The sequence below is a fragment of the Lissotriton helveticus genome, chromosome 9 (genome assembly GCF_964261635.1).
Source record: "Lissotriton helveticus chromosome 9, aLisHel1.1, whole genome shotgun sequence".
Taxonomy (NCBI): domain Eukaryota; kingdom Metazoa; phylum Chordata; class Amphibia; order Caudata; family Salamandridae; genus Lissotriton; species Lissotriton helveticus.
The window spans coordinates 1,021,715,552-1,021,733,280 of record NC_136070.1 but is presented as its reverse complement, the minus strand read 5'-3'; positions in this window follow the sequence as shown (position 1 = coordinate 1,021,733,280).

The following is a 17,729-nucleotide window of genomic DNA, read 5'->3' as shown; positions in this document are numbered from 1 at the left end:
GACTACCATGGTGAGGGGAGCATTACTTTATTTATTTTCAAAAAGAATATCCCGGTACAGGATTTTCTTTTTTAAAAGTAAGAAAGAATACCATTTGCTACAGAGCTGCGTCCTTCTGACTCAGCCCTCTAACAAACAGTAAATGCATTGACAGGAACCGCCGGGAATACGTTTATAAATTAGGTGGACAACCTCTCCACCATGAGGACGGCGGACCCACGGGATAGCCGCCTAAAAATGAATCAGTGCCTAAGTGCTGAAGATTTCAGCATGTGTTAGAGGCAAGTATTTATCTCAAGAGCCATTTTGCTGACTTAGGGCCAGATGTAGGTGTCCAAATACCGGTCGGAAACGACCGAAAATACTGATTTTCGGCCGTTTCCGACCGGTATTTGGACATTGGTATGTAGGGCTTTGAAAAACATACAGATTCGGTAATTTTACCGAATCGGTAATTTTACCGAATCGGTAAAATTACCGTTTCGGTAAAATTACAGATTCGGTAAATTTTACAGATTCTGTCAAATTACTGATCGGTAAAATTACCAAATCTGTATTTTCTTATGTAGGTAGCACTTTAAACAGTGCTACAGGGCCTTTAGAATTCGTTATTTACCATGTAAGACTATTGCATGGTAAATAACGAATTCCTGTGTACATGCACATCTGTGCATGTACACCTGTGCCATGTGACACACATACATGCCCTTTGGGATGCCTAAGGGCATGTATGTGTGTCACATGGCACACAAGCCAGAAACAGGGGTGTAACAGGGTGTCAAAGTGACACCCTGTCCCCCAAGCAAATTCGGTATTTTTACTGATTCGGTAATTACCGAATCGGTATTTGCTATTGATTCCTATGGGCTTCAAGGCCCATAGCAATCAATGGCAAATACCGATTCGGTATTTACCAAATCGGTAAATACTGAATCTTACCGATTCGGTAAAAAATACCACATTTTTACCTACATCAGATTTACCGATTCTAAAATACCGAATCGGTAAAATTCGGTATTTTAGAATCGGTAAAAATGATTTACCTACATCTAGCCCTTAGTGAGTTAAATGTGAGCCATTGATTACCGATGTAGTGCCTGAGTTTAAATCTAAGCATGGTAATCTCAGTTTTCTTTATTCCAGAGACACTAAACTAATTCTCAATAAATCGGCTAGTTGTAACCAATAACACTAATTTGTATGCTTAGAAATGGCAGAAATGCAGATTGAAGAAGTTTTAAAATTAAGCATTGGTATTATCGCTTGTGTTACACATACCACTGAGTACTACTAAAGCTGCATAAGTTGATGCTAGCATGGATATGTCAGTGCCTGTGTCGAAGTGGTGCTTTGCAGATATTCGTAATACCATTTATGTATGCCTCCTATTATAACTCACATATATGCGGGTCCTGGTGCATCATGTAATTGTCCCATACTCACTGTGCCATAGGATTCAAGCTATACATTAGTGATGAGGCCTAACAAAGCCATAACCGTTCTGTGCTTCGTTTTTTTCTCTTCTTAACCATACTTTGGCTTATGGAGATCTCCGCCTAACTGGTAAACCACAGGGAAAAGTAAAAAGGTTCTACTTAATTCAATTAAAGCTAGTAAAAATATTTTTATGTAATTATTTAGGTAAATTGATTTTGATATTTATTTTAAACATGTAGAACAAAAAAAACAAATTGCAATGGCACTATAATAATAATTCTTATTTAAAGCTGTAATTATTTAAATATATTAAATCAAAACCAATTTTTACAAAGTTTAAATAAAAAAAATCCCACTTACAGTAACTAGGGGGCTTATTTACAAGCCCCTTGCACCACCCGTAAGTAACTTCCCCATGTTAAAAATGATGCAAAAGTCACGCAAGGGGCTTGTAAATCCGCCCCTAAATATATTGTTCTCATACCCTAAGAATTATTAAAACTGTAGTACAGAATTAAGAAATGTAAAATTTAAGAAACATATTCTTACATTCATTTTCAAACTAAAAAAGGTATTTAGAATATTATTGTAACATTAAATTGTATTTATATGTTTTACTGCTTTAAAAAATTTACTTAATTTAACATTACTTGCTATTGGGCTTTACTTCCCTCCATTATTTTCTATTGAAGTTCCAGTGGTTGGCCAAGTGTTGTGCTTGGCCAAATACATTTCTGAGCTGACGTAATTTACTTCTGTTTTGATAACTTTTTTAGCTGTTGTAACTACTGAAGGGCAGTTTGTGAATAGCAAAATACTTACTCTTTCATGGGTGGGTGCATTTCCATCCCTAAACCCTTCCCTAACCCTTCCTAAATCCCTCCTTACTCCTCCGTAATCCCTCCAATTTATCCGGAAGTGTTCCTCATTTTCCAGCAGCTCCCTTCTTTTCCTCACACATTTACTACAAAACAATAAATATTTAACTACATGTTCAGAGACTTCACAATCGGGGTAGAGGTCTCCACGTAGACAAAGACAGAAGAAGCAGAGGCAAGACCTCTGTACATAAATTTGTGAATAACTTTTGTAGTATGTTAGTAATACTACTGTAGTGTTACTATCATAATACAATATGCAATTTGTGAGTAGTATCTTAAGTGCTTTTCCATGCTGAATTAAATGGTATTTGCTGCTGAGCTTCGTAGAATTGTTTGAATTTGTTGGAACAGATTAAATTAATTTACCTGGTTGGTCAGAGAGTTAAGCAGTTGCAGCAAATATATTCATGAAATGCAGGTAACCAGTTTTAATCCTGCCGAGTAAAACTGTCTCTTTCTTCTTTCTGAGAAATAGTACTTTTAGTTTGAGTAGAGAGTGAACCTACCTGGGACTCCATATTTGCCGCTGTGTAATTATGTATTTCATTGCTTTACTTAGGTGGTTTTACGAATACAGCTGTTCTGGGACTGCCGTACTCATGGTGGCGGTCTGACCACTGCCACTCCTGTGGGTCTGCCCACCACATTATGGGTGTGTTGCAGTCAGGCCGCCACAGTACTGCCGCCTTTGCTGGATTCCAGGATCCTGTGGTGGTAGCGGTGTGAAAAGGGGCAGGAATATGCTGCCAGTGCCGGCACCACCGAGCATATTCTGAGTTACATATTGACTGCCCATTTCATGGCAGTGAGCCCGGCATGGAAAGGGTGATGGACTTGCAAGTAAGCACAGATGTGCCCATGGGGTGTGTGTGGGGGGGTACATGTTGTGTCTCTCCCTATAATTGCACCATTGTTCCTGCACTGTGTGGCATGCATGAGATGGTGCATGCCACACCATGTAGGGACAGCAACTGTCATGGTGACAATCTGGTTGTTAGGCTCTCCAATGAGCCTAACAGAGCGCCACAGTGACACCGCCACTGCACCACCCGCCTGCCCTGGATTCAACTCAGAATCCGGCGTGAGGTGCATCAGGGGCTTGGCGGTCCTCCTGGGGGCGCAGCGGTGGAGGTTCTACAGGAGGACTGCTTAACTCGAAATTGGCCCCTTATTCTGGTTTTCAGTCCCAAATCTCCCATTGCTGCCTTAGAAGAGGAAAATGGATCAAGATACATATTTGCAGACGGAATTTGCCATAGATGCACCCTCATATAACATACTCACTATTGTATTGTATTGTTGAATTTGTTAGGTATAGTAGGCGGGTAAGGTGGTATGGTTTGGTAGGAATGGTAGGTCTGTTATGGTAGGAATAGTATAGGTATAGTATAGTATAATCTCTCCTTTCAGTGGCACGCCAAGCTGTGCTGTGTGTGCCTGTGTGTTTGCTCCTCATGACTGGACCAAGGCAGAGCAAGGTCCGGCAATTGCAACTGAGGACTATAGGGCCACGTAGGACTAACCTTACAAAATGGACAGGGCAGCGGACAAAAGGCCCCAATTTAGGCCCTGTTGAGCGGGTGGTGTCCTGCTCAGCCACATTGCATTGAGCTCAAGCACAAGGAGCTCATTTGCACCATGTGTGTGCATACGCAAGCCACTGCACTTGCAACCTAGGTATTGTGCTTAGACCACAGAGTTGGAAGTCGGTTGGGGGAAGTCAGTCTCATAGGAGAGACCCCTTACCAGCATGTTTGGAGCCCATATTTTCCAAGTGCTTCCCAAGTAACCACCCTCCTAAGCGGCCCAGGATTTGCCAAAGAATTGAGCAATCCAGCAGCAGAAGCCGATCTAATATCTTTCCGTGGCACAGAGTCCTTCCCCCTTGGAGAGCCAGGGCACTGGGGCGTGCGCCAGGGTGTGGGTACAAAGACATTGGCTTCTGATGAGCAGCAAAAGGGGTACCCAACCTATCCCACATGTAACAACAAAAGTGACAAATGAAACCAGCATACATAGAGGCAGCCAAACTAAAGCCAAGGGTGATGGCGGTGGTATCAGTACATGTGGCAGAGGGAGGCGATAGGTGTGTTTTTTCACTTTAATCCTCTTCACTCTCTCATCTAGATAAGACCCTTCAAACTGATCCACTATAACTTCAGAATAAGCCACCTGACTAATTCAAACAAACAAATGATCAAATAGAACAGTAAGCATTTCCTGAAAATCAGTAAGCATTTGTTTCGAGACCCATTCATGTCCCTCCATACATTGACAAACATTGATAGTCTTAGCCACTATCCATCTGGAAAAAGGTAATTGATTAAGCAGGCAATCCTTCTCAGCACTTACACAAAGCATAAAAAGCCCATAAAACTTCCTATAATTAACCCGTTTTGGAAGCTCCACTCTAAACTTTATCACAATTCTCTCACAGGATTCAATGTACGCTTTAAAATTAAACACCAATGGAAAACCCCAATCCCGTTGCAAAGCAAAAGGCTGAAAATTGCTAACCAAACACAGTTATCAGACAGTACCAGCAAAAAAGGAAACACTCATTCTGAGAGCAACTAATGACAAACCAAGCCTGCAGCCTATTACGAGATTCTTTTTATTTATTTATTTATTTATTTATTTGTGCAATTTTATATAGCGCGAACTTTACCCGAAGGTGTCAGAGCACTTTACATAGGATCCAGTTGAAAACATAAGGACTGACGGTTACATGCGTAAAAAGATTGCAAATTTTTGCATTACATAAGAACCAGTTGAAAGCATACGGATTTAGGCTTACATGCGTTACAAAAAAGGTAAAATATAGCAGATGTACAAGAGATAAAATCACACACGGAGGAGATACAAATGGATATACTCTAGGCCTATACTAGTGATATCTCTATCAACATAGGGAGGGGATACACATGGATATACTCTAAAAGTCACATAGGAGACTAGTCGTTAGAGTTATCTCTATATACATAGGGAAGGGATACACATGGATATACTCTAACAGTCACATAGGAGACTAGTCGTTAGAGTTATCTCTATATACATAGGGAAGGGATACACATGGATATACTCTAAGAGTCACATAGGAGACTAGTCGTTAGAGTTATCTCTATATACATAGGGAAGGGATACACATGGATATACTCTAACAGTCACATAGGAGACTAGTCGTTAGAGTTATCTCTATATACATAGGGAAGGGATATGACTGGATATACTCTAAGAGTCACATAGGAATGGTGGAGAGCACAACGGTCTACAGCATATACTAGTGATTAGAGTTATCTCTATATACATAGGGAAGGGATAGGACTGGATATACTCTAAGAGTCACAGAGAAGGGCAGGCACGTGAGATAAACGAGAGAGGGAAGAAGATAGTGGTGAGTAAGACAGTGAGGAGTGTGTCAGAGGCAACAGGAGAGACAATAGGAAAGTCGAAAGGACAGAGGGGGAGGTCAGAGATCGCTAAAATGGCAGAGGAGAAAGGTAGAAGAAGAGGCGAGTCATACAGAGAAAATGGCGGAGAGCACAAAGGTCCAAGTCCGAAAGTCCAGGAAGAGGGCTGACATAGCCAGCAGGTCCAGGGGGAGAAGGGCAGTCCGCAGCAAAGTCGCAGCCTCATCGTTCAAGAGGGGCTGGGGCAGAAGAGATCAGTCAGGAGACCAGAGGGTCAGGGGAGAAAGACCACAGGCGCCCAGGCAGAGATGGGAGGCAGCAAAGTTTGAAACAAGGTTTGAAGGGAAGGAGGGGCCTCTCACCAGAGCCCAGTTAATCACAATGTGGGTGGTGGCGTTGAGCGTGTGGGGTGAAGGCCGTGTTGACGCTATGGATGCGGTCGCACTGGTTCCCAGAGAGTTGTGTGTGGGTTCATCGGCCCTGTCATGCGTTGGTGTCCCTGGAGCCTGTGGCTGCCGGTCGTAGGAAGCGTGTCCCCAAGGGCGCCATCTTGGAGTCAGGCACCGTTGGCGCGAAGCAGCGCGGTCAGCAAGGGGGGGGGACATCTCTACCCTCGGGCCAGGCCCGTCTGTCGCGGAAAGCGGAGGTAGGCCCGCAGAGCTGGTGAGTGAGGATGGTCTCGAGGCGGCGCCGTCGTCAGCAGAGGGCGCCGCCGTCAATCACCGGCCCTTTTCTGGTGTGCCCCTGGAATACCGCAGAGTCACAGTGGGTGGCAGCGGGGGATGCGGCTAGAGCCCTACGTACCACTCGGGTGTCCAGCGCCTGTCAGACTTGCCCCCGGCAGGACGCCTTAGGCTCCGCTCCTCGTCATTGTTGAGCCCGGGCTGGTAACGGGCGGCCGCCATGTTGGGTCCGAGGCAGGGATCGGGAGCAATCAACGCTGCTCCAGTGGCACCAGCAGCGATCGGGGCAGCCCTGCAGGTGCCCCACACCCTCCGCTTCAGTTAGGGAGCGTGAGCATCGCGGAGGGCTTCCTTAAGACGCTGGGCTCCAGGCCGGAGCAGCGCGCGGACCGGGAGCCGAGACGGTCCACGTCCGTCCGTCTCGGCTCCTCCTCCGGCCATTCTGTGACTACCACCAGAACTCTTCAACCATCCCCCCACGGAACATACCAGTTTCAACACCGGTGAACACAAAATGTCTGCACCTCAACCCCAATAACAAGCTATGCATTGAAACGGTTGCACAAATACATCACAATGCTAAGCACATCTTAGATCTGTCAATTATAGAACTATCTTCTTTACTTAACCAATAGGGACCCTCTTCACCTGTAAAATCCCACTAATGTATATGTCCACAGCAGCCACTTCTTCGACAAGCGGACAATCAACCAATAGACGATATGGTAACAATCAACCCTTTGCCAAATCAGGATGTATAATGAGAGAAATTATGTCCTCGCCTGTTTTTCTGTGAATATAATCATTACTAATAGGGCCAAGGACTGGGTTTAAAGGGATTGAATGTGGATAGAATTCAGGAATATGCTGCTTTTTGGATGATTGTGCCGGATATAAATTTGTGGTTTGAATCTAAGGATTATACATTTTTTATTTATTTTATTTATAAAGTTTTATATAGCGCGAACTTGACCCAAGAGGGTATCAGAGCGCTTTACATTTAGGATAATTGCATTACAAGTTACATCAGAAACAAAAGCATAGTAATGAACAGTACACATAAAACAATGTTACAGTAATTCGGAGAAGGGAGGGGAGGAAGGAGTAAATAGCGGTGAGACGAGGAGGAACAATGCCCAATGTCCAGCTGGGTAGGTGACGGTCAAGGGGGAAAACCAGGGCCAGACTCCTCATTAGTTGTCAAGCAGCTCCAATGAACATCAGCCATGTTGCTCAGGTCTCAGTGTTCAGGAAAAGCCAATTTTTTGTTTATTTGCTTGGCGAAGGTTATATGGCGCTATCTAGACCCGGAGGTATCAGAGCGCATAACCAGGGGAACGTTGAATTATAAGGTACATCAAAAAGGATTATAAAGCACTGGCTAGACCCGTAGGTATCAGAGCGCTATAGCAGAGAAAGATTGCGTTACAAATTATATCAGTTACAATAGCGTAGTAGGTACAGTAAATAAACAACGGGAGGAAGGAGTAATAGTGGAGAGACGAGGAGGAACAATGCCCAATGTCCGGCTGGTTAGGTGATGGTCAAGGGAGAAAACCAGGGCCAGACTCCTCATTAGGTGTCAAGCAGCTCCACTGGTAATCAACCATGTTACTCAGGTCTCAGCGGTTCAGGAAAAAACAGTTTTTAGTTTAATTGAGTTGCGAAGATTATAAAGCGCTATCTAGACCCGGAGGTATCCGAGTGCCTAACCGGGGAAAATGTTGCATTATAAGATACATCAACATGATTATAAAGTGCTTGCTAGACCCGTAAGTATCAGAGCGCTATGGCAGAGGAAGATTAAGTTACAAAGTACATCAGTTACAATGGCATAGAAAGGTACAGTAAACAAACAACGAGGTTGAGAGAATTTATAGGAAAAGGAGGGGAGGAAGGAGCCTTAGCAGGGAGACGAGGAAGAACTGTGTCCAAAAGTCCAGAGAGACAAATAAAGAGGGAAATGGGAGAGGTGGAGTGAGATGGGAGAGGACGAGGGGGAAAAAGGAAAGGAGATAAAGGGAAAGTCAGCCCAAGGACCATGTGGGTAGGTGACGGCCGAGAAGTTCATCAGAAGCGCCAGTCGGTAGCAGCGGCACCTGCTCTCCGCCAGGGTCCCATCCGCCAGCTTCTCCACAGCAGGCTGGCATTCCTCCAGGGGGCAGTGAGGTTGCCGCCAGCAGGCACCAGGCAGCGGTGTTCCAGGGTGGCAGACACGACAACCACCGAGAGCCCATTGAAGCCATTGGGGATGATGCTGGTGCTGAGCAGGAAGAAGATGGTGCGCTGGAAGGGACCCCACTCTCCCAGGAAGGCGGTCTCCTTCTTGTAGTCTCACATGGGGGGCATGGGGACCGGAGGTGCAGCGCCAGGTACCGGCAGCCACCTGAGGCTTGGCCTGGCGCAGAGCCACATAGAGCAGGTGCTGGAGAGCAAAAAGCTCCCGCTTAAGCCTGGGGTTTTGATTGTCTCCCCATGTCCCCACTGCTGTGGTTATCCCGACTGGTAGTGAGACAGATCCTGGGACCACTCTGGAGCTGCTGCTTTCTCTTCAGGGTAGTTAGGGGAAGACCCCTATGATGTGGCCTAATGAAGAAGAGATAGCTGCCAATTTAGGGTCAGGCAAGTCTCCACCGCATCACCGCCCCACTCAGTTTATTTTTATGACAGGAGACCCCTCACCTTCAATCCATTCCTCTGCTCACTCCACCTGTGCGCGTCAAGTCTGCTTTCAGCAATGATGGGGACTCTCCCCCTCTTCAGCTCGCCCTCTGCTGGTGAGGTCTGGGGTATTGGAGCTGTGAATCACCACTCCCTTGGAATCACCGGGGCTGGGTGCTGCTCCCCACGCGCTGTCCGGGTAGGGGTCCCCACCACTGCTGCCCCGAATTCGCGTGAGGTAGGCCCTGAGGCAATGCGCTCGATTTGGCTGCTACCCTGGTAGAGGCCTCTGTTCCGCCGGCCTGCTACTCTCCGCTGGGCCACGTTTTGTGTTGCTGTTGCGGGGGGTCACATACCGTAGCTCTGGGTGCTTCAACTGTGTTGGGCTGCCTCCACAGGGGACCACAGGCTCCGGGAGACACTTCTCAGTCTTCGCTCGACGTCAGCCCTCCATTCCGTCAAGTACCCCGGAGCCAAGGCACCGGGCTAAGGATCCTAATTACCCTACAATCCAGTTGATGAAACATAACAATATACAACATAAGCTTGATTTAATATCATAGGCCTTCAAGGCTCAAATCAATACTTGAGCATACACTCCAATTGTTGATAAACTTTGCACTTTGCTATGAATGCTGAAACAGTTTATTGATAATCGCAATCCCTTCAATTCTTTCTGCAGCAACCACAATCAATATAGCTGAGACAACAAAAAAAGGAGGATATCAAGACTCAAACAATCAATAAACGATTGCCAGCTGGTCCTCACCTCAAAAACAAGTGACAAGTCCCCCATCAACGTACTAAAGTCTCCTGTTAATGAAAACTCAACTTCCAAACTGTTAACTTAGAATAAAAATAAAAATAATAAGAAGCAAACTAAGTCTAATAGAAATACCACCTTCGGAAAGGGCTTATGTAAAATACCATAAGGGAAGATAAAACCTACCCTATTTTCATAAATAAGCAAAGGGAGAAGACAAGAAAAGCACTATATGAGCAAAGTGAAGGTGTTAATAAAATGAACAACAGTTAGAGCCTCTGACAGAGTCCCCTACCACAACAAAAACAGAGAAGAGAGAAACCACAATACCAACTAAGCAAAGTGCAAATAAAGAAAAATGAACAACAGAAAGTGCACTGGCAGTGTCATCTACAACAGCCCTCGACACAGCAACCACAGGTGTCAATACCTCAACCGGGACATTTCAAAAATGGGGTTACCCAATATTGGTCTTGGACCTGGGTACAATTTGGCACAAAAGACAATGGTCCTAGACCTGGATCTGACAAGATATGGATCAAAAGTTCCTTTTTGGCATATCAATACATTCATGCGCCTCTGAGAATTGGGACCATTGTTTTTTTGTGTCAAAACCGCAACGTCACAAGCTGTTATGACTGTGCTGTGCAGCCGAGGCCATGTCAATACTACTGGTGAGGTCCATTGCCCAGGCACAAATAGGAGAGCTTCCATGAGAAAACTAGTTTCAGCCGCAGGAAAACCCAGACCTTTTGTAACAACCCCCTACTAAACAAACAAGAACCTTCAGTCTCAATGATGACATCAAAGGTCGATGGAACACTTAACAATGAAACACAACAGGTAACTAATGGGTCAATCTCAGAAAGTTTACACAGAGTCTCAGGTGTATTAACCTACAGCAGATCAGATTCACAGAACAAAACCTAAGGGGACACTGTAACGGATGCACCATTCATTTTTAAGAAAGTATATAAATAAAGAGGAAGACACAACTTTTTAAACAGAAGCAATATATCGCTTTCATTTGGCCTTATGCCTGCTCTATGGGCATTAACCACAGAAGGGATCATAAGCATTATTTCATACCACAGCCGAACAATATAGAGATTCCCCAAGATAGTGGACCTGGTGTTAAATGTCAAGACTGAATTCGAGAACTGGGGCTTTAGGGTTCATAAAAAAACAAAAAGTGAGAGAAAAATATCCGGACTTCCTTTACCCTGGTAGATATCCTCATCTTTGCCCTCTAAACTACCTGCAACAATCAATCCTAAAATGAAGCCTTTGTAGACACATTTTAATAATATCGAGGAAATAATAGTTTATGAAAATAATAGTTATAGTGTGTGATATTAACGTGTACACTTTAATTAAGTATAAAATACGTTCAAATGAAAACTTAGTAACCAACCATATTTACTAGTACTTAACCTCAAACGGCAGAAGGAATATTGCTTGAAAGGCCAACATGACTAAAAATGTTTAAATGTGCATAAAATGTTAATTTGTTTACCTTTCCATGGACATGTTTTTTCATAATGAATAATAGTTGTTTAATATTTTCATTTACTCTGCAAAATGTTCCTACTTATGCAAAGATCACTGTTAACTCATGATTTGAATTTGTCATTTAGTGAGATAATGAAGAAGTTCCTGACTGAAAATGCAGCATTTCTAAAGAAAATGAATAGTTGCTGTACTAAATATTTTCTTTTCTTTATATTGATCTTTCAATTTCTAAATAGACCATTGTTAGCAAGTGAATACATTCCATATATTAGAAGGTTAGACATGTAGTTTATATGTAGAAAAGTAGACCTGAATGGGAGAAAGACCCATAATGACTTAGAATTGAAACAAATTAGTTGCAAAACAACATTTGCTGTCTGTGGACTACTGTATTCCTGTGAGAAGACAGAAGTGATCATGTTCCATGAGAGCATTGAAAGCTGATTGGCTGAGAGTAGACGAAAGACGTAACATGTGGCAAAAGCTTCAGAATGTGCCGTCTATAATAGTAGGTGTTCCTAGAGTAGGTTAACACTTTTTACCTCCATCCGCACTGCTCTGAGACTCTACTGAGTTTCCCGGATTTCTCTTTATGGGAAGTTCTGCTATGATTGATTTTTGATTCATTGAACTGCTTTATAACCCAAAGCTTTATGCTTGCACTCTCACTCTCTCTCGAACTAGGACCCGTATGGGTTCTGACTGCTACTGTTTTCTCCCCATTCCTAGAATAGGGATTTATCTTTCCTTTATGGAACACTCTCAATTAATTATTTTATTGCGATTCATTGTTTATTCATTTCTTATTTATTTCTGATGACTGAGATTTATGAATTTAGCTTGCGATCTAATAATGATGATTTACTAAAAGATTTGAATAATAAAACCCTTTCACTCATTCTGAACTCTCATTATTAACTAAAAATAGATTAGAAATTATGATTAAAATGTATGTGATGTACAGCTCCTGATCTTCTCTAAACCAACGGCAAATATCCCTTGCCTCAGCAGTAAGAGCAGGAATCAGCCTAGATGATGGTAAACCTTGAATTTCAATTGAGAACTGATTCCGATCCAGCACATTTGGTAGCATGAGGATGGTTTATGTTACGAGAAGAGGAGCTTATAAAATAATGACCTTGAGTTAAGAGCAATGCCAGTGTCCCAAAAATCAAAAATTGAAGACTGCAGAGTGTGGTTTCGAAGGAGGTTGTTGTGTTGGAGGTGTAAGTATCAATAGGGATATGCATCGTGAATTGTCTTGTTGATGTGCTTTACTTGTGAGGTATTGGAGTATATGTGTTGAATGAATTGGTGATGTTTGTATGCTTATTGTGAAGAAGTTGAAGAGCTTATCGGATTACGAAGTACTTTAAGATCTCGGAATAGATAAATTAGAGTTTATTTATGGTTTTCTTGTCTCCTTAAGATTTGTGCTGTCGGTCGTGAGGTATCTTTGACTACACAATTGAGATATGGATTATAACAAACTGTTATGAATATTCAAATATTGATTGGTGTTGGTAGAATCAGGTTGTGCAAAGGTGAAGCTACATTGATTAGGTTGATTTTCTGCTGGACGACATTTCATTCCTGTGTGTGAAAAATCTTCCTATGTGGAAAGGTCAGAGGGTGTTGAAACCTTAATATTGATTGTTGAATTAGTTTTGTTTTCTTTAGAGGGTCAAAGATTGTTTATATACATTTGCTTAGGGTTGTTGAATTGTGTGTTTGAGAGAAATTGTAAAGAAGGCTGAACCTCTTCAAGTAGTGATTTCATGCATCATAGTGTGCCACGCTGTTATTGAATGGTTGGTTTACGTTCGTGCTGCTATTGGTTGTTAAAGACACAGAGTACCACACTGTTATAGTTCAATTGCTGTGCAAGAGATTGGTTATCAAGTTTTCAAGTATTAAAACTATTACAGGGTTGCAGAAATGAGATCTGATGTATACAGAATACTATCAAAACAATTGAAGATTAAATTACATTGTTTGCTATTTGTTGAATAATTTGAAATCATGAAATGTTTTTAAGCATTTCAGAGTCTTGTAAGAGGTGATGTAACTATTCCAGTATGGAAAGTGAATAGGAGCCTCTTGGGGGTACACTAGCACATTATATGACAACTAATATAGGGTTGCATACATGTTTTAGGCTTTGTTAATTGTGCAAGATCACTGAAAAATGAGTGTGCTTTGAGTTTTCCAAGATATGGTACATTTGAACTGAGACTCATTGAAAGATTGAGAGAAAAGCCATATGAGATGTAGCCACCACCTAGTCCCACACAGAATGAGGCATTAAATATGTGGGAGGAAACAACACATGTTAAGGAAAGAGAGAAATACCAGAATAAAACTAAAAGAGCTGTGCATAATTATGCAGATGATCGATGGGATGAAGAACAAACCCAGCTTTACTACTGACAAACTTGAGAAGTTAAAAAAGAGTAAGATACTGGGAAAAGATGATGAGGCAGCAGCAAAACAAATCAGACACCAATAGTGATTCAGGGACTGAAATTTTAGATGCTTTATTAGCCAAGCACCCACCACCTTATGTGTCCCCTGTAACAAATAGTGAGAGTACTGTGACATAAAATGTGACCGTGGGTACAGCCCCTGTTGACCCAATGTGAATCAGACTAAAAGACCATTGCAGATGACACAGCCTATGTACAACATGTTATATCTACTGTTGTGTCTCCTCGAATCAAGAATGTTCCTACAGTGTTACCTCCAGGTGTTGCTGTTTCTATTGTAACTGCACCAGCACGCGTTACTAGGGTTATAATAGCACAGCCATTAGCGATTCTCACAACAGCTGCCCCCAATTAATATTGTTCCAGATACATTAGTACAAGTATCCATTGGAGAAGCACCTGTGTATGACATCATAGAAATCACAAACTGTTGCTAGGACACCATCAAAAACAGTTCAATCATTGAGAGAAGGGAGAAGAATTGTCTTTAGGACAACAATAACACAAGGTGAGACTAATCTGTTTGTAGATTAGATTTTCCCTCATGGTTTGAAGAAACAGGAGAGAAAATCAGGTTCCCATTACACGAACGACAGCGAAGGAAAGACTGCTAAATGTCCTGAGGTTAAAAGTAGAGCTAGAAGAAATAATCGGAGGGTGTTAAGATCTTGAGCATGTAAATCAGCACCAAGAAAAAGAGTTCATATATTTGAGCAAAGAAATTACCAGACGTGCAGATGCTACTCATAACAAACTAACTGAATTAGCTCAAAAATATAAAGTCGATCTTTCAAAAAAGTGTCCCATTGCAGAAGTTCCATTGGATGATGAAGCCGTTGAAAAAATGTGTTCTGCAGGAGTGCGATTACACATCACCGAATTAGTAAAATGCATTTGCAGATGGAGTGATTTTGAGAAATTAGAGTGAAAATGGGCAAAGAAGAATGAGAAGAAAAAGAAGCAATTAGAGGCAGCTGAAGCAAATAATAAGCCAATGACAGGTCCTCCAGAAAAAGGAGAAGCTTCGGCTTTTCCATTAAGAGAAATACCAGGTTGAGGGTATGTTCACGTACCTTCGAGCAGAGGCAGTTCTGTAGCATTTACAAATAATTTTCCAGAATTGAGAGAGAAGCCTGTACAGTGGTACACACAAGTTGACAGATTAGTCAAAATTTCAAAAGGACTGTGGACTAATTTGAATATGTTCTTTAATATTGTAATGGCAAGTGATTTGTGCGCTGAATGTAAAATTGTTGTGCAAAGGCAGCATGCAGAACCAGCGCGAGATGTCCGCACCATCTCCTTTTGTAATGAATAAATATGGTGAGATGATTACATACCTGAAAGGCAAAGTTCCTAGTGTTGCAAACACTTCTTACAACATTAAACGGGCCAGTGAGATTACCATAAGGAAAGACACTGATCTTCAATGCCAGATCTGTTCCTTAACTAACCCTACAAATTAAGCTGATTGAAGTTGGCTATCATTAGCCTTGGGGCCCAGCACCAACCCTAATAAATACTCAGAACCCATAAAGTCAAATTTGACTTTGGCTTCCAATTTGCTCACAACAATTTCCTAGAATGTTGCTGGCCTGCATAGATTGCTGAAGAAGGTAGATAGCCTTGCATTTACAACTCATTAGGATATTATATGCCTCAAAGAAACCTTGAACTTACAACCTATATATTCAAACGTATATCAATAATTCACCAAGCCTGCTATTTCAAGCAGTGATCATCGGAGGACCTCAAGAGGCTTAGCCACATATGGGTCAACCCCAAATAAGGTAAGAACACCACTGAACATCGCTTGCAACTACTTGCAAGCAGTAATCCTCCTAAAACCTTTCTAATAAATGTTCATTGATGCGATAAAAAAAATATTTTTCTTCTATTAGGGTTTGAAATATTCAACACAGGAGACCAACTTAATTTTATTAGGTGAAGCTGACTTTCACCTCAAACTACTCAGATTCTGATAAGTATGCAATCTCAGTCGGCAAAACAAGACCCACTTGAAAAATTAATAGATAACTTCTTTAACAGAATCCAGTTATTCCTCCTCACAAAATGCAGAAAAAGTAGCACACCAGTAAATATAACCGATTGGTGCCATGGAGGATGAGCCTTATTTGACTACACTTACATTTTGTGTCATCTTTTTTCATATGTTGTGAATTCCCTATTATCAAAAGATTTGACAAAGATCACCATAAATCAATAATCACTTTGAACTCCTCAATAGCACATGCTGAACCCCGACCACTTATCAGGGAAAAGGCGAATCTGCTGATACTAAATAGAATAATATGGAAGATGCTAAATATTGAAAAGCTGAAACAGTGACAAAACAGCCAAGAGTGTCAGAACTTAAAGGATTTGCTTTTAAAACAACTGGGCCTATTTATTGTGACTATGGCCAGAAGTAATAAAATCTATGCAGGAAAGAATGACCTTTGATAACAATAAACCAAACCAGGCACATTGAAGTCTATCCATGCAAATCATAAAAGATGATTCATTCTGGAATTTGAGAAGATTAAAATTCGAAATCAGAAAACAAAAGCTCCAGTCTCGCATTAAGGACACATTCTTACTCTCCATTTGGAATTGTTGCAAATTGAATACTGGAAGAAAAATTGAGAAAAGAAAAGGAAATACTCAGAAACTCAAAGAAAAACTTTACTCAAAATATCCAAATTAAAAGATTGGATCTAGTTTGGCAACTTTATTAATAGACTCGATAATTGCAATCACATCAAAATTGAAAATTGAGTCAGTGCTGAGGTATGGGAACTTCTTATATCACATTTGTGTTGAAAATGGCAATGTATATGCACATAAGCGGCGTTCATTTGTGTTCACTGTACCCCTTGCTGTAAGCAGAACGGATATCGCGAAACGCTGACTGTGTTATCCCGCCAGCATAGACCCATGCACACACGTACACGACAGCCATTTTTAGGCACCATGGCCTCTCTGCCCGTTTGTTAAACCCTCGGCACCCCTCCCCGCGCGCACTGCTCATGCATCGGCCATAAAACCCTCCCCCTCTGCGTGACCCTGCTCTAGAAGTAACACTCCTGCTTGACCCACACCCCCCATTTCCTCCCAAGAACACCCTTCCCCTCAGCTGACGAGCCCCCCCTCCCCCAGCTGCACTTGGCCTTTCGACCCGGTCCCAAGTCCTAAGACCAAGCCTCGTGGATGTACACCCCCCCCCTTTTTCCTGCCCAGCATAACAAAACAGTGATACACCAACCGAAGTGCCCGATCTTATCGCCTGCCCAACCTTTGATCTGATCATCCCCTCCTGCCCTCGTGTCCTGTAGGAATGTCCGGCTGAGAGATCACAATCTCTTGTTACATTCAGGAGGGGAGGATGACATCTGAGCGACTGGTATGGGAATAGGCCTGAAGCTGGGATTCCAAGCATGCCTTTTCCTACTTCAAAGCGTCTTTATTGCAATAAGGAATGTTTTGTGCATCATAAACATGTGTATAAAAGACGAAGCCTCAGAGAAACTTGTTAGAGCACCTCCTGAAGACACTAGGCGGGTGTCCGAAATGACAGGCTCTCCTCATGAGAAATAAAACTCTATTCTTGTTTTCCTGCTTCCAGCGCCAGTCTCTTTATTTGGTAATTGTTCAAGATGGGAACTAATAGGCGTTCTGCGCCAGCAGCCTGGGCATCAGGTGTGATATGGGCTGACTTTTCCACAATTGGCGTCCCAACGCGGGGTCCATCAGCGACATAAGGTCCGGTAAGAGAGGTCCAGACGATGGGTTGAACATCTAAACGATTGGAGTATACCTGCCTTGAGAGGGCCCTCGTCCGGCTGCCGATTGAATGAACTTCACCGATTCCGAACGGACCTCTCTCTCAAGTGACC